Source organism: Anser anser, assembly GCF_964211835.1.
Source record: "Anser anser genome assembly, chromosome: 5".
Taxonomy (NCBI): Eukaryota; Metazoa; Chordata; class Aves; order Anseriformes; family Anatidae; genus Anser; species Anser anser.
This window is the reverse complement of record NC_139725.1, coordinates 3988478-4005386: the sequence shown is the minus strand read 5'-3', so window position 1 is coordinate 4005386 and position 16909 is coordinate 3988478. Positions and strand designations below refer to the sequence as shown.

Below are 16909 nucleotides of genomic sequence, written 5' to 3'. Positions count from 1 at the left end.
GAACTTTAAAAAAAAAAACTTCTACAACAGCCATTGTTTATCAGTCAGGAAACACAGGTTTTCAAGACTCAGATTTTAAGTTGTCCTCTGTGCCAAAGACTGCTTTTAGAGACTTAAACATAGACATTGTCACTTGTCCCTTTGAAGCAAAAGGTTCGCGTCCCCTTCAGCTAAAATACATGCTGTCCAGAGTTTTTCATGCTCAAGGTCCATGACTCAAACTCTACTGCAGCTCATCTAATATCCAGGCTTGAACAATATAAGCTCTAGCTCATGAAGAGCTGTTCCAGTAAGTGTGATTGATGGACAACGTAAGACAATTTTCATCTTGATCTCAGAATCCAAGAAAGCAAGTTTGCATGCAAGTATTGCTTAGAATATATGATGCAATAAATTGATCTTGTCTTAGCTGACAAAAATAAATGATTTGTGTATCACTGTTTTTTAAATGATCTTCCCAATATGGAGTGCTTTTTTGTTGTTGTTTTGGGAGGATTTTTTTTAAAGGAGAAATTTACCTGAAATTTTGGAGGGCAGTGAATAATAAATGTACCAGCCTCTGCTCAGACGCACCTGAGCATTCTGGATTTCCAACTGCAAACCCATTTAACAGATTTATGAATTCCCTAATGCACTTTTGTCATTGCTATACCTTCAGGCCTATGACATTTTGGATGCACGGGAATGCCAATTCTGCAAAAATTCACACAGCTTATTCACACAACAATAACAGTTGACATTTTCAGCGACATGTGATCAGGTTTAACTGTGACTTAAGGTTGAAAGTCAGCAAATCATTCCTTCATTCCTTTCTTCTTTTTGTCCCTCTTCCTTGATGTTAGGCTATTTTTGTTTTAATGGTAGATCTGTATTTACAATTTAACTGAAAAGTAGAAACTTTGGATATCTGGACCCAAGCACATCCCTACTATTCACCAATCAGCTACCAAAAAGCTACTAGAGGCTTATGCACGAGTTTTGGATCAGATTTCTACATCTCCAGTTCCAAGGAGAATTCATGAAGGAAATCAGAATGAGACGAGTTCACCAGTCCAAAGAAACAGCTCAGAAAATAAATTAATTCTTTTATATTTTTAAGCATCACTCATCTCTCTTCAACTATGTAAGACTTTGGCCTGTAAAAAGCATCTAAGTATGCCCTCTACAAAGTACTTTTTGCCATTCACACTCAGGTGTTTGTAAAATCTAACCTCTATTCATCTGTCACCATTTTGCAACAATTCCTGTTACAGGGGAGCATTGAGAACATTTAAGTTGCCTACTGGAATTCTGACACCTCACGAGCATTTAACATGTCATTTGAAGAACACTAAAATGCATTTGCAGAAATACACCGAGAGTTTAAGGCAGTGGGGAAGTAGAAAAGATACAAACAAGTTTTTTCCTACCTCTACCTTTGAAAATTCTACTTCTGGGAAGTACACTTTAAAAGAATAGCTACAGCTTCTATCCCCTGCCCTCCCAATTAGGAGAACGAACAAGATTTCATGGCTCTATAGCATGCTTTCTGGGCTTGCTATGTACTACCCCCATTAGTTGTTTGCTGGGGGAAATAAAATTAGAAATGTTTTATTATGATTTCCAAATTACTGTGTAACAAATGCTTCAATAATCCTTACAATGCAAAAAAAGTCTGTTTTGCCTAACAAGCAACTGACAGCTTTCTAATGCAGTTACATTAAAGTGCTTTCCTGAGTGTGTGAGGCACTTTTTAACTAGCTCCTTGGGGCATTGTTAGATATCATTGCTTACAGCCACTGAGAGAGCCACTGTGCTGTAATAGCGCTTCCCACTTTCTCCTGATCAGTCAAATACAAGAGGTGACTTTAAACACAAGAAAAAGCCTCAGCAGCCAAGGATACCAGACACAAAACTGTCTCTTTACATACAGTGGGGAGCCCAGAATGAAAACACAGCCTTCTGGAAAAAGATGGCTTTCAGAGCACTACAAGGAAATAACAGCTTCTATGGGTGCCTCTTCTTAGGTTAGTCATTTGCATGTGTGCAGAGCCATTTTGAAAGGGGAAAATAGGAGTTTCTTAATTTCTGCATAAAACACACAGTAGTCTACTAAATGAGTAAACTGGAAGTAAATCTCAAAGTCATCTTCACTGAAGGAATGAACACATTTAATTTAAGCATGAAAAATTAGGAATTAGAGAGGAAAGAGAATGTATATTTTTGAAGTAAAGAGATTACTAAAATACTTTATTAGATACTTATTTAAGAAACTAACTGTCAAAAATTCTACAGCCCTTCCAAGTCAGACTTTGTGGAGATCAGATTCAGAAGGTATTAAGTTACCATCTACAGTAAAAGGCACACAAACTGTTCTTGTTGAATAAATCCTTGATAGCTATCAAAAATTGCATCCAAAGTTCAGAAGCTTCTTTGCAAGAAATCATCAGCTCAGCACTGTCAGCTGTTATTGCCCAGTATGCTGTGAGACTGCTAATAAAGCAAACATGAAATCTCAACCACTGGGGCTATCTTCAGGTCAGATGAGACACTGCTTCCTAGACACAGCTAAGACATAAGACTAACCAAACCTAGCCAAAAGCATTCCAAAGCTATATGACTCCCAAAGCATTATTTCAGAAAAGGAGTGTAGGGGTTCACTCTCGTTATACCTCTTTAGCAGATCCTGAAGTTTTCCATCCTGTCCTGTTCCCACCTGTTGCCAGGGGATCTGCAGGCAAAGCCTGGGCAGTCTCTCCACAAGTGCTCTTTAATACCCACGTTTGAAGGCCTCCTGCCAGTGACACAAGGGATGTTGTCAACACTAGTTCCGTATGCAGGGTTTTGCTGTTGTTTTTTCTTTAATTCCTCAAAGTCAGAATAATTGACCTATACTGGGCAAAGTTACAAAGATAAATATGAACTCTTCCCCAGCATTCAGCCCTCATAAAAATACAGGACAAGAGAAGATATTCCAGATACCAGCTACAACAGCGCGTGGTAGCACAAAAGCAAAATATTAGTCAGTTTTGGAGAATGAGACTGGTATGATTACGATGCAATTGAGTTTTCCGCAATGGAGATAGATGACCATTTACCATTAGATAGATGACCATTCATTTATCCACCCACGTCTGCACTTTTACATTTCAAGAAGTTGAAACTCTTGCATCATCCCATTTATCTAAGGGATCAAAGGAAACAGACAACCCACATGGAAAAAAACATGGCCCTGGGATATATGTTGAGCAGTTTTTCAGTAAATCTTATTTATTTCCTCTGAGTCTTCAATATCTAAAGCTTTTATGTATTCATTATCAGCAACATGTCGAGTAGTGTGATAACTTGACAAGGTTCTATTGAAGCAGCTTAGTGGGACATACAGTACTTACGCTGCCTGATAAGAAAACATTCAGAAAGGTCACATCCTCTGTTGTATTCCCTATCTCTCTGGGCAGCAGCAGTTAAGGTTGTTTTTGAAAACCAAAGTTTCAAAGTAGTCCTGGTAAAAGTGAGTGAAATGCAGTTTGGTTGCATTAGCACGCTATCAGTTACTATTGCTATTTATAACACTTCCTCAAAACTAAATATTAAAATAAAAATCCTTGCCAGAAAGTAAACCAAGGAAAAGGAAATGGGTGGCTGGTCAGCTCAGCATAACTGTTAGCTTAGGGCCATAATCCCACTGAGTCCTGGAAGAGGAGATGGGTCCCCCATTGCCTGCTCACCGTGATCCCCCACACCAACTCACATAGCAGGTCAGATACAGTTTAGAATAACACGGACCAAAACAGGCATCCCAACTGGGCTGACTCGCCTTATACAGATAGCAAGGAAAAACGCTATTCTGAAAGTCTTGTGATGTTTGAGGCCCACAGAGCTTGTTCTGTGCCACTCACTTTGCAGGAGGCAGCCAGAAGTCAGGAAAGGGTATATGGTTGGATTTCACCGAAATCCAGAGACTTTCTGCTGCCTGAGCACGTAGCGACTGGGGCCAGCTCAGGGCAAAGAAGACAAGCAGCAATGCTCAAGCCCTTCATGTGCCTCAGAACTGGCGGTTTACAAAAAGCTGCTCTGCAGCCATCCTTGTCGCACTTTCTCCTTCCTTACCTGCAGTTTCTGCGACTGCAAGGCACGGTTGGCCAAACCAAAGAAATTCTTGCTACTCGGGTAAATAGCCCAGCTACCTCTGTTACGATAACACCACCAGTTAAAAATAAGCTGCTCAGACCTACTGCTCTCCTTTGAGTGCATACTCTATATATGATGTATGATATTGCCAGGAATGCACTCAGTTTGCTGCGTACCTTAAAGCATATATGCTTAGTTACAAAATCTTTATATGTAGATCCACTATAAATATTAAAAAGAACTTTAAAAGACACTTTCTTTAGCTTGCAGTTTCCAGCAGTGAAAAGCTACCTATATTTTCCAACACATCACACTGCTTATTTCATTGAACAGCTTGAGCTGATTAGGTCATCTGTATGGTTACCTCCCTCAGTCATGTATTTTACCTCATGCATGCAGAACTCCTTTGAGTGACTTTTACATGCAGAAAATTATAAATGTCATTATTGGATGTTATTAGATAAAACAATTCCTTTTGATGAACTAAAAACAATGGTCTGACCATCAATCTGGATGCCAACAGCAAAATAGTGAAGTCAGTAATAGGAGCAGGAAAAAAAAATCAACATTATTAGACAAATTAGAGAACCACCATTTACATGAACACCTGCTCATACTTAAATATTTTGAAAGACAATCAGTTTAAATGCTGGTAGGTACCACAACTCAGTTTGTTACAGCTCAAACACACTTGTTTTTCCCCCCTTGCTCAGAATGCTGCTGGGATCAGAATCAGCAGATCAAGGAGCTGCTGTCAACTGCTCTGCCCAAGGGAGGATTTTTCTTGTGATATGATGAGGGGCTGCACATGAAAAAGTGAGAGGAGTGGAGGGGGTGAGTACTCATAATGACCATTTCTCTAATTCTGACTGAAAAGTCAGCTATACCATTGATTCTTGGTATATTTTCGTTAAGTCTCACTTAATGACAAAAGCCTAATTATTCCTCCAGTTGACAACTCTCATACATAAAACTAAAGTTGACTCTCTAATTCGGTCAGTGAATGGCAGCAGATTCAGGATGGAGGATGAAACACTCACTGCCCTTAACTTGTGATGTCAAGCCCTCTACGGCCACCACGTATGAGAAGTTAATCAGAGATACCATCTCAGGTACCATGGCAGGCTTCTGCTGGCACTCAGAAGCTGCTAGACACCAAGGCGCAGCTCCACATGAGCCATAACTGAAGACAGAATGCCACTGTGCACAGCAGGGGTGCAGGAGCAGGTAGGAGAATTCTCCTGTATCTTAGTGGCAAATAATGATTTTATCAGATCAGAGGGCAAAGTCTAGCTCAAGGTGAAGCTGATATCATGCTTCTTTTGAAGATAAAAGGAAAGGAAACTGGCTTTGCCTTTGTACCCGTCTCTCTTTACAGCATCTCAACAGCATGCCTAGGACTTTAAGAATAGGCAGATTCTGACTTGGCCTGAAATCTTGTGCTAGGGCTCACTTCAGGTTAAGACTTAAACTCTTTGGCTTTTCAGAAACTTCATCTGTGGTCTTGTTAAGCCTTTTTTTTTTTTTAATAGAAATTAGTAATAGGCAATTAAGATCCTTATAGCAAGGGTGTTACAAGTGTAGACATGGTTCTAATTCAATTATCAACGGCCTCTGCATGTTGCAGTATTCATATTGGGGAAAACAAAAAAAAAACAGGTAAGCTACCCTTTCAGTGGTAGCTTATAATTTTATAATTTAATTGGTAGCTCATATAATTTTATCATTTGCAGAATGTCTGTACACAACCAAAGACTTATTTTAACCTTTAGTGTCTGAGCAGCTATTTCCGCAGGACACATGCTTATTTATCCGGTATTCTCTCTCTTGCTTAGCAAGATACTGACTTGCTTGAAACCTTTCCTAGGGAAAAAAAAAAAAAAAAAAAGGAGGGGTCAGAGACCAATGTCCTAACTTGTAGTACTAAGACGTTAATTTGGGTTTGAAACTGTTAATAAACTATATCAAAGACAGTTTTAATCACACGAGAAAGTCTAATTAAATTAAAAGGTTTTCACAGGGAGTGTTTTTGACCTGTTTGTTCAAAGTTAAGACTAGCGATTGAAGTTTCACTGCAGGGATTCCAGGATGTGAAAGCTTTGGGATTCCCCTCTGGCCACCTTTGATCCTTACTAGATTCCCTGCCTTGTGCAAAAACATCATAGAGGGAGATCTCCAACCTCCTGGCCTTAACGCATCTTTAGTGGGAAGCTGCTCTGCTGCCCAGTTCACAAAAGCAGCCTAGAGCAGAAGGTGTGGGGCACAGGAAGGGGCAGCTCCAGCCACAGACAGAGGCTGCTAGGACCTTTATGACTTCTGCATATGCTGGGAGATGCTAGCTGTCAGCTCATGCTCCTGCTGTGGCGCAGAAAACTCCCAGAGAGGAATTACGATTTACTGCACTTAAGAGACAAAAAATATATTAGCTTTTGCATCATGAGCTGCTCTCCTCCTCCAGAGTTTCCCATTTAGAGCAATGATCCTTAACATTCCTTCCCAGTTGCAGGTCCTCAGACTGACTGCTGACACTCGGTGTAGTTCCATCAGCAACCTCTCCCAGACCCCAGCAAGCCAGAGAGCAGAGCTCTAACTAGTAAAGGCCACTCAGCAAGGGAGGGTCTCTCACATACCTGCCCTTCCCTGCCATCTAGATCCCTGCGACTCTTTCTGTGCATCTCAGCTCACCCACGCCCCAGAATGAGAGAGACTTTTTTTTTTAAGCATCTTTAGACAATTTTTTAACATTCAGAGATGTATTTGTTCACAGCTACAAGACAATTCTTTTAGAGACATTAAATTCTCCATTAGTTGACCTAGTGGACCATAGCTTCTCTAAGGTGCTTTAAACTGGGAATGACATGGGAGGGAGCTGACGACCAAACTGATGACCAAATGAGGAAGAAGAGGACAGGGATGGCAAGCAAAGCATGTGGAGTGGTGTGGAGAGGAGGGACCTTGCAACCAACAAAACAGGGCTGATAGGGGCCTATGTCACATAAACAAGGAAGAAGAGGGCAGCATTATGGGGGAAGCGGTCACTTTCACTTGGAAATCAGCACAATGGGGTGGCTCTCTCAAGTGCCTGTTAACACTAACACAAGCAGCATGAGAAACAAAGGGAATAATTAGAGGTCTGTGTAGTTACAAGGCTGCAGTCTCCTTGGGATCAGGATAGCTCCCCTGACGGGAGCCCTGAGATGGAGAGGTGCAGGCTCCTTCAGAAGCACAGGCTGGCAGGGTGAGGAGGAGTTGTCCTTTATGCAAGAGAGCAACAGGAACGCATGGAGCTCTGTCCCAGATTTTACCTTGAGTTCCTGAGCAGAGTTCTCAGAAGGTGTAAATCAGCCCTGCTTCACTCATCCCAGTGTTTTCACTGAAACCTTTACATCAAGGGACAGAAACCCTAAAGCCCAGTCAGCCACCTTCTTCAGAGTTACGGCTCCTTCTCTGGAGCACAGCTGTCAGTGTGTTTGTACAGCAGCTAGTACACCCAGGCTATGACCCTGATTGACTAGGATCCCTACGACGTTAGAAACAAGAACTGCTAGGTGGCTGTGGAAATAACGTTATTCCATCTAAGCTTAGGAATAATTTAGGGAATAATTTAGCCTGCTAGAAATTAGTTCAAAGGTGGAATTCTAAAACAGCAGAGTGGGGTCTCCCCATGACTACCATCATGCGCTGCAGTCACACATGCGCTGTAAACATGTTTTACGTAATATCCGTCTCCTGAGTTCCAGCCGGAGAAACAACAGAGCCCCAAGACAGAGCTAGGTGGTGAGGAGAGCACCATTCAAGTCCCTGTGCAAAAAAGACAGAATTGTAAAGCAAACCTCGCTCGTTCTTGGAGATAAGCTCCTACAGATAGGTGCAAGCAGGGGCCCTTTAATGTGCATTTCTGTGTGTATTTGAGCTTTTATAGGGTGTACCTCAAGGAATACAAAACATGAAGTTTTCTGAACACGTGAATTAAGAACCCCAGGGAGCAGTAGCAATATCGATTTGACACAGTATGCTGTTCGGTACAGAAGAGTACAGGAGATAATCATCAAGGGTAGCTGCTTTCAAACGCGCATGAAACCCTAGGGTAGGACCTTTCATCACCTATTAGCGAAGCTGGTAGTGCTCAAACAATTGACTCATTCATTTTAAAATGACTTAAAAATAATTACGACAAACATAGAAGGGGCTGAACACCTTCATCTTGACCAACTGCAATGCAGGCCCTGGAAGATGCTGTTTGATAGAATCAGGTCGATCCTCAGTTTATAAAAACAGAACAGCCAAAAGATTTTTTGTTTGTTTTGGAGTCAGTAAAGGCTGTTGCATTTTGAGTATGAAGGAAAGGTTTCTTTTTTGTCTGTTTCTAAAGCAAGAACTAAATTAGACACAAAGTCTTCAGACGAATTAAAATAAATGAGTCTAGCTCAACCTTATCAGACCTATGTTATAAATCAGTCTGCTCCTCCTTTTCAGAAACTAAGGAAATGATTTCTGATGAATGGTCTTGAGTTTGATAGATTTCTGATAGCATGCAACTCTCAGGCCATTTTAAGTGTATGTTTTTACACACATCTTTCCTAGGGAGGAACAGTGAAACAAGTGTGTGATGGAAACCTGAAGAAAGAAAGGCTGATGATGGGCTGAATGGAGGAAATAAGGCAAACTATTTGAATTTCTATCTTTAAACCATCTTTCAACAGGACCACGCTAATGTTGCATTTTTACATTATTCAGAAATATACAGACATGAGGTGTTCACTTGAAAAACTGTTTGGGAACCTTATGCAGAAAACTTCATTTAAAAACCGTTCATAAGAAATTACAAGCATGTGAAAACAGAAGCTTGGCAGCGTAGCCCCAGAAAACCTCAACCCCAGCATTCATTTTCCAGAGAAGTCAAAATATCACACTTAATTCCACGCACTCCTGACACATTGCACAAAATCTAGTTGTCTTTGAAAGAATAATCACCATTTACATGAAAGACTTTTTAAAAAAGTTCTCCTCGCTCTGCAGCAGTTATTGCAGAATTCAGTATACAGATAGGATTGGTAAATTCCTCCAGAAACCTTCCAAGAAAAGATGTGGAAAGAACACTGATGTAGTCATGTGAATCTTCATGATCCACACCAACAGGAAATCACAGTTAATTTTCAAGCAGAATCCTGTGAGGATTCCATACAGTTACTAAACGAGACCGAGTGCCCAGTCTACTTTTAAAAACTGAATTAGATAAGCCAAAAAGCAGTGAGAAAAATTCCTCCTAGGCTTCCATATCTCCTCACATATGGATCGATAGAGCATTCATGAGTCCAACCTGTGCGATACCAAGGATCTGAGCAGTCTACATTATTACTGTTCTGTAGTTCATTTAATGCTGCAACTATAGCTCATTTAATGCTGTGCTGGCTTCTCTTGCATTTTCCTCATATAAAAGTTAAGTATCCACTACAAAAATGAATCATCTAAACTCCAGGTAAAAGCTATCACAGTATGAAAGTAGAGATCATGCTGTGAAAATGATATCAAATGTTATATAAAAAGAGCTATCCTATTGAAAGTGTTTGTGGTTTGTAGTTTACCTCCTGTTAGCGGCTCTCTCTCTGTATTGATTTCAAATACCTGTTCAGAAAGCTAAACTCAGAATTTTTGTAAAGTATTTGAAGTGCAGCCTATTAGCATCTTTTTGTAAGCAGAAAAACAATATATATTAGACACATGTACGCACGAACTACATTAGAAGAACGTTAAGGTTGCAAAGCGAAGCTCTTGGAAGTTTTAAGATGCCATAATTAAGATCCAATCTTAATTCAGCCCCCACCCCCTGCATGTTCATTAGGATACGCTGCTGGACTGCATCACCTCCTCCCCCAGGTAATCCCAATATCATTCATACCGAACTAATATTCCAGACCTGGCCTGAGCAGTGAAGGAGATTGCCTGCCCACCCCATCTCCATTTGCTCTTTGCAGAGACCAGGAAATATGAGGTAAGCAAGGCAAGGGACTAAGCTGGGGGTGAACAGTCACAGGATTAACCCTAATCTGCAAGAGCAGAACTCAAGAGTCGGTCTTCAACATTGGTTCCTGTGAAAACTCAGGCAAGTCGTTTGCATTAACCTTCTCATAGCAGTCACTACTGGTAGCATCTTCACTTTGTGTCCTAAGAAAGAACACCCAAGAAAGAGCTCCAGATCTCAGAAGACTGCACTCACCAGCTGCAGCCTGGAGTCAGGCTGCAGCTCTGCACACACTGCTTGACTTGCACCATGGAGAACTGGGAAAGCATCAGGCTGCTTCTACCTCAAACACCCTGCGTTCGCATTTCCCACACGTGGGAGCAGAAGAGCCTTATTGCTCACCTCAGAGAAAGTGTGTTTTGAAAATAAGTGTTACTGTTTGCAAAGCAGTTAGCAATGAAGAATGCACAAGGAAATTAGCAATTCAGTCTCGAGCAGCATACAGTAAAGCAGGCCTGGGACTACCTGAGTCACAGTGAGAATAAAAACTTAAAGCTGTGCTCATTCAGCAGATATCTTCCACTTAGTGCACAGAATGATGCAGGGGTCCACAGGAAAAAGCAGTGTGTGACCATTTAATTAGCAACAGTATCAAAACGTATACACACAAGGGGGCCCAATTAAGGCTTCATGGACAGCCTTTTCTATTATTTTAACTTTTGAGCACTTGGTTACACTGTAATGTTCATGTGTTTGTACCCTTCAATCTGTAATTTGACAGATTGTTAAAAATACAAAATGGGAGAGAAAAAGAAAGCCAGGAAAGATGCACTATATGGAACATCACTGACACCAAAACACAGGGCACGTGGTAGGCACAAGAGCAGCCTGTGCACAGAGCAGGCTGAAGGGAGGCCTGAGGGGCATACAGGTCTCCCTGCTGGCAGACCAGGAGCACCGGGTACCACAGATTTGGGCTTTCCTTTTCAGGTCTAGAGAAGAATCAGCTTTGGTCCCCACCTGACACTTGCCACCACAAATGCTTCTCTCAAGTTCTTCCCTACTCACAGTCCTCATCCTACACCAATCTCTTTGCACGTGCAACCCTGACTCTTCCAGTCCAGGTTCCCCACCTTTTTTCTTTCTGCTTCCTGCCCCAACCCATATCCACGCTGACTCCTAGGTGCCAGTCCCAGCCTAGTCCTCTTACAGCTCCTCAGTTCTACAATTACGTAGATCTTCTTCTCCTTCTCAGTCTGAGTGACAGTAAAGAGAACCCCAAAGCCCCCAGAGCACCTCCTTGCCGTCAGCCTTGCCATCTCGTGCTGCGCTCAGAGCACAGAGCTGAGCACCCAGCCCCAGCGCCCCCAGAAGCACGCTGCACCGCGCTGGGTGGGCACGCGCCTCAGGTTCCTACACTTGATTCCACAATAGCCTGAAAATCTGTGATAAGTAATCCTCAGTGAGATTTGCTCAACCCCTGCAATGCTGTGCTCTGTGTGTGCTGTACGGACAATAATTTCAACGAATTTAGCTACTACCAACTCTTCACTGATCGAGTGAAAAAAAAAGATTTTTTCACTCTTCTCCCTAATGGATTTTCACTGGACTAGCAAAAGACAATGATCCCACAGATTTTTTAGACTGAGCCTAAAGACCAGTGTGATGGAGCTTATCAAACAGATACAAGAACACACAAAATGTATTTTGCCTTCTTTTCTTCCTGGAAAGAATAAAACTTTTTCCCCCTTCTAAATTTTCAAACAGGCAGAAGTAGATGATGCAGGCATCCAGAATACAAAGTTTCAGCAAAGATAATGCTGAAGTTATTTAATGAAAATTATAAAAATCTAAGAAACTGCAGTTGAAGTTTTAAAACAGATCATTTAGAACCAACACTAAGCATTATACTATTGCCTTTTGTTAATTCTATCTATAAAAAGGAGGAAAAAAAAGCAGATATGGGCCTTTATAGACCTAAGTACGAAAAAACTAACACCTAAGCTAGGCACCAAGAACCCCTGCCTGGCCTGCCTCAGGCCAGGCCCGAGACTCTCCACCTCCTTTCAGTACAGAGGTCAGAGGTGAATACCCCAGCTTACAGAAGTCCAAGCACTCCTTCGGCTTGCACAGGAAGACATCTTTGGGTTTCTCAGCAGCAAAGAACACAGGACCAGAGCAGTCAGTAGACCAGCAGTAAAGAGCAGAGCCCTGGCAGAAGCCCCCCATGGCCTCCTGGCGCAGAAAGGCCTGGCCCTGCACCAGGCTGCAGCCAGGCCCGCGAGAAGCCAGGAGGCAGCGGGCCCAACATGGCTGTACGGTGCTGGGCAGGTGGAAGGAGATCTCCACAAAGAGGAACACGGATTCATGAGAGGCCGTTGCCAACAGTTAGAGAGCTGTGTGAGCAGAGAATCCACTTGCACAGCTGGTGGAGTATGCTATGGTGACAGGACACCATAATTAACAGTGTTGACTAATATAAGGATCTAAACCAAATGAACAATTCCTTTTGTGAGGAAACAGACCTTATGCTTCCAAACAAGCAGCTAAAAACACTGATGTGGTCTTCACCCAATCAAAGAAACAAGGAAGTGGCAGCTAAAGACTAGGAATTTTCTGTATGTCAAACACATTCCCCTTCACTTCTACAATCTATCTCCAAGACTTGTGTGCACCTTTTCCCTGTGTATCCACTCCTCCATCCCTCCTACCCAACAAGGCCCTGTAGCTAGCCAAGGAAGCTACTCCCAAGGGCCAGCTGCCCACTGCTCTAAGAGGCTGTGACCCAGAAAGCAACCAACATGGTTACACAAACAGACCTTGGAGCTGTAACTCCCCCTTACCTTCCTGCCTTACACTACGGCAGAGCCAAGTGCTTAAATGCAAGACAAAGGGTTGTTCACTTCACTACAGTAACTTACAGAGCCTCCATGATGCCCAAATATTTTATACATCTGACAGCATTCTGAACCTTTTTGTTCATCTGTCTTCCAGGCCGATAAGAGCGGCATAGATCCAGTATCAATGTATTACAGAGGGCAATAACACACCCTTCTCTGTCACTCTCAAAACAGAAAGCACAATCATCCAAGCCCAGTGTCAAAGCAAGAGATCCAGCATGGCTGAAACTCAGCCCTGGTAATAACAGGGTGAAACAACCTGGAAGCTGTCCCCAAATCCAGCTGTTGCGAGAGCAGGCTGTTCTTCTAACAGCAGCATGGAGCTTTCTTCACTTTGCTACCTGCACAGCCAGTGGACCAAAAGGCTTTACTTCAAAAATGGGGCTTGTTTCCGCTCATGATGCATTCAGCAGTTTCTTGCAACATCCTCTACACTGGCTACATCTCAGAGCTATCTTGAAAATTGCACTGTTGCAAAAAACATGATCTGTCACATGCCATTTCTGAGGGTCAGCATGCGTCAGCAGATGTATGCTCATCTACTGATTCCATACTATGATACGATACCTGATGCCTTTCCCTATGTGCCAAAGAGCTATTGAACTTGGAGCTACTCTCTCCATGACCATCCCTGAAGTCATGCTAAATGCATCTCTTACCAAAACCAGCGAGGTGTGCAGGTAGAGCACTCTAACAGGTAGCCTTCAGCACTGCAACAGACCCTATCTCTTGCCTAGAATAGGCATGGAAAAGCTACGTATTTATTGTATTTACAGAGAAGTGGGGTATTACTGGAAACTGCATTTATCTAGTGGAGGGGGATGGGAAATTAAGGCTTTTCTTCTTTCATGTATTTTGAGGACCTTTAGAAACATCTCATTCAGATTCATTGAAAAGAAGAAAGAGTAATAGGCAAAGAGACACGTAGGCCTGGTTCAAAGCACCAAGTCAATCAGCAATGCAAATATATCGCACAGCTACCACAACACCAGAGATTGTTATCATCACCTCTTCTCAGGAAGAAGTTAAAGGGATGTCTCCATCTACCACAGTCAGAAGGAAGAATATGTAAGAGCTGAGCCTATCTCAATGTTAAGGATGAAATTAAACTGGCCTATTTCATTAGAAACTCAGTTCTTTGTGTACAGTTCTAAACAGAAAATTTAGGGATGTGAATCTAGCTATTTATCATGGGATCTTTGATTAGTCATGCAGTAAGCTAGCTTAATGCTTTGTGATTTCCATACGCATTAGCCCATGACAAGGCATTCAAGTCATGACTCCACTTAGTCAAAGAACATCTGCAGCACATGTGAACAGACATGAATGCAAAACACACACACTCTCCTCATTGCCATGTCAGGATATTTTAAAGAGGGGTAGGTGGAAACACAAGGAGAGTTCATGAAACACTTTGCTGAACATATTCCCCAGTTTTGAGATGGAACTTGGCTGCAGTGCACAAAGGAGTGTGTTTTCCTGTAATTACGCAGGGCTCCAATAATACCAGATCATTTATAAAAGACCTAACTGGAATTACTAGATAGTTCATTGAAACTATTGTCTCTTCAAAGCTATTGTAGCACAATCTTCCACTGATTAATTGCACAAAGCAAGACTTTTGACTTTTAAGATCTTTCCCGACCATTCCCCTACAGTATTGCCATCAGTTCCACGAGATGCTAGCAATTTAGCTCATGAAAGGTGGTGAAGTTAAAAGCTTCTTTCATCAAGACAGTTCTGTTAAAATTAAGTCATGGGGTTCCCAAACATTTTAAAAAAATCTCAATAGAGCTTTGTAATCTTTTGAAATACTAGAAGGTCACTTATGTTTTCAAGGCCGTTTAGCAAGGTCAGGTTGTAATGAGCTGCAACTACTTTATTTGTGATTTGTGGCTCTGAGGGATTAATTGTCCCCACTCTGTCTCATCCACAATCTAAGGCCGAATTGTCAAAATGATCCATGGCTTTCGTCCCCAGGCCCATGGTTTCATTATTAAGGTGCGTTCTAATCGATAGTAGCATTTTTAACATTTTGCCCCTTACGTTTTATCAATCCTTATTATCTAATGACCAATACTGAACTGGCACAAGGTTTTTCAGAAACACACTGACAGATTACAACAGGCAGTCACATGCATTTGTAATTAGACTTCATTACCATTATAAGTGCTGAATGGGAGCAGAATAGAAAGGCAGAAGGAATGCACCCAGTTCAGAGCTCATCCCATTTCTTAGAGGCCCTGCACAAGTCTAAGTCTTAATTTAAAAAAAATGACGACAAACATTTCAGATCTTTTTCATGTTCATATATTCAATTTACTCCACTCCAGTGGCCCAAGTGATATCAGAAGCTTTGAAGACTGACTGTCTAGAAGCTACAAAGTTTTGTTTTGATAAAAAACCTCATTGCAAAACAAAGCACATGATTACATTCAGTGTTCTTAGATTTGCTTATTTGAACTACTTTGATTCCTTCTCACAGTTTAATCTGTACTCACGTTGATGATGTAAATACTAACATGAATTTTCTTTTCCCCTGGAAACTGGAACTATGGCCAATGGTTCCCTTATCTAAAGTCACTGCTGGTTTAGAAAGAAAGCTGAGGGGACAGATCCTCAGATGGTGTAAACTGGCTCAGTTCCACTGAAGTCAATGGAAATCCACTAATTTACATGTGTGAACATCTGGCCCAACAGTGGTCATTAACAGAATATTGCCCAAGAGGAACGTTTTCCAGGCTAGAGAAAAGCTGAAATAGTTATTTTAAATTCCATAGCATTCATTTTCCCTTTTTTTCCTGTAAGAAGGGAGTCCTAGGCTGCCTGATGAAATAGCTTGCTCTGGCCTGATTCAGAGAATCTTGCCACCTTTCCAGTCTGCCCTTGTCAAAGCAAGCAGTTTCTGTCTCCGGATGGCATGTTAAACTGCCAGCTACACACAAACACATGCATGAAATGGAAAAAAGTGAGACAAACTCAGTGCATACAATGATTTAGGACTACAGATAAACACAGTAACATCCATGTATTTGTTCACACTATATAAAGAAAAAACACCACCACAATATTAAGTCCAAACTGAATTTTCAAAACCAAGTCTGAACGAAGTCCTGATTTGTGAATTCTGTAAATATAAAGTTATTTCTGCCTCCAATTTGCTCAAAATTTTATTTATTAAGCCTTCAAATTTGGCATTTTTATGAGAACCTGGTCTGCATACCTACGATCCTCATGATTATTTTTTTTCAATCATATTTCCATTTTCCAAAGTACTTCTAGAGCTGATTGGGAAGAAAACCTCCTAAACAAACTTAGTCTGTAGACACCTGAAATAGAGGAATGGCTGGCATGACTCTCTTGATCTCAGCTGAGACTTAGCGATGAATTCTAATACTGGTATCTTAAATGCAGTTGCTTCTTTGCTGATCGCTGCAGGCAAGAAAGAAGTGTTATGAAGACTTGAATGATGTACTTTGACATCTCATTTCCTATCACAAATTAGCACTACTAAAAAAAAAAAACAACCAAAAAACTTCCACTAGTATTTTTTCACATTAGTGCCTAAATAACTGGCTCAGACAGTCCATTTCCAAGGCCCAGAAATGTTTTCCTTAAAACAAGGGACTGACTGCAAAGGGAGACATTTCTGCTGTACCAATTCTGTTGTTTACACTACTTGTGGCTATGGGCTCATTTTCTCAAGTCCAACCTGAAACATTCTGTACACAGCATAACAGTCACGATTATGACTATATTCTTAAACTTTTTGAAACATGCAGTGAGGTCCTACAGAAAGTTTCTTTGTTAAAGGACTGATAACTTGGGCTTCTCCTGACTTGTGCCTGCTGAAGAACCACCCCTCGCACAAACACTCCTCCAAATGAAGTGCCTAATATCTTACCTCCTCAGCTTTGTCAGATTGATCATTTTCCTG

At 41.5% G+C, this 16909-nt stretch overlaps 1 protein-coding gene across 26 annotated transcripts in view; it reads right to left on the bottom strand.

The window, feature by feature from the left end:
* The window catches only part of LOC310899705 (uncharacterized protein), a 221537-nt gene that overhangs the window by 142528 nt on the left and 62100 nt on the right, over positions 1–16909 (bottom strand). The window lies entirely within an intron of this gene.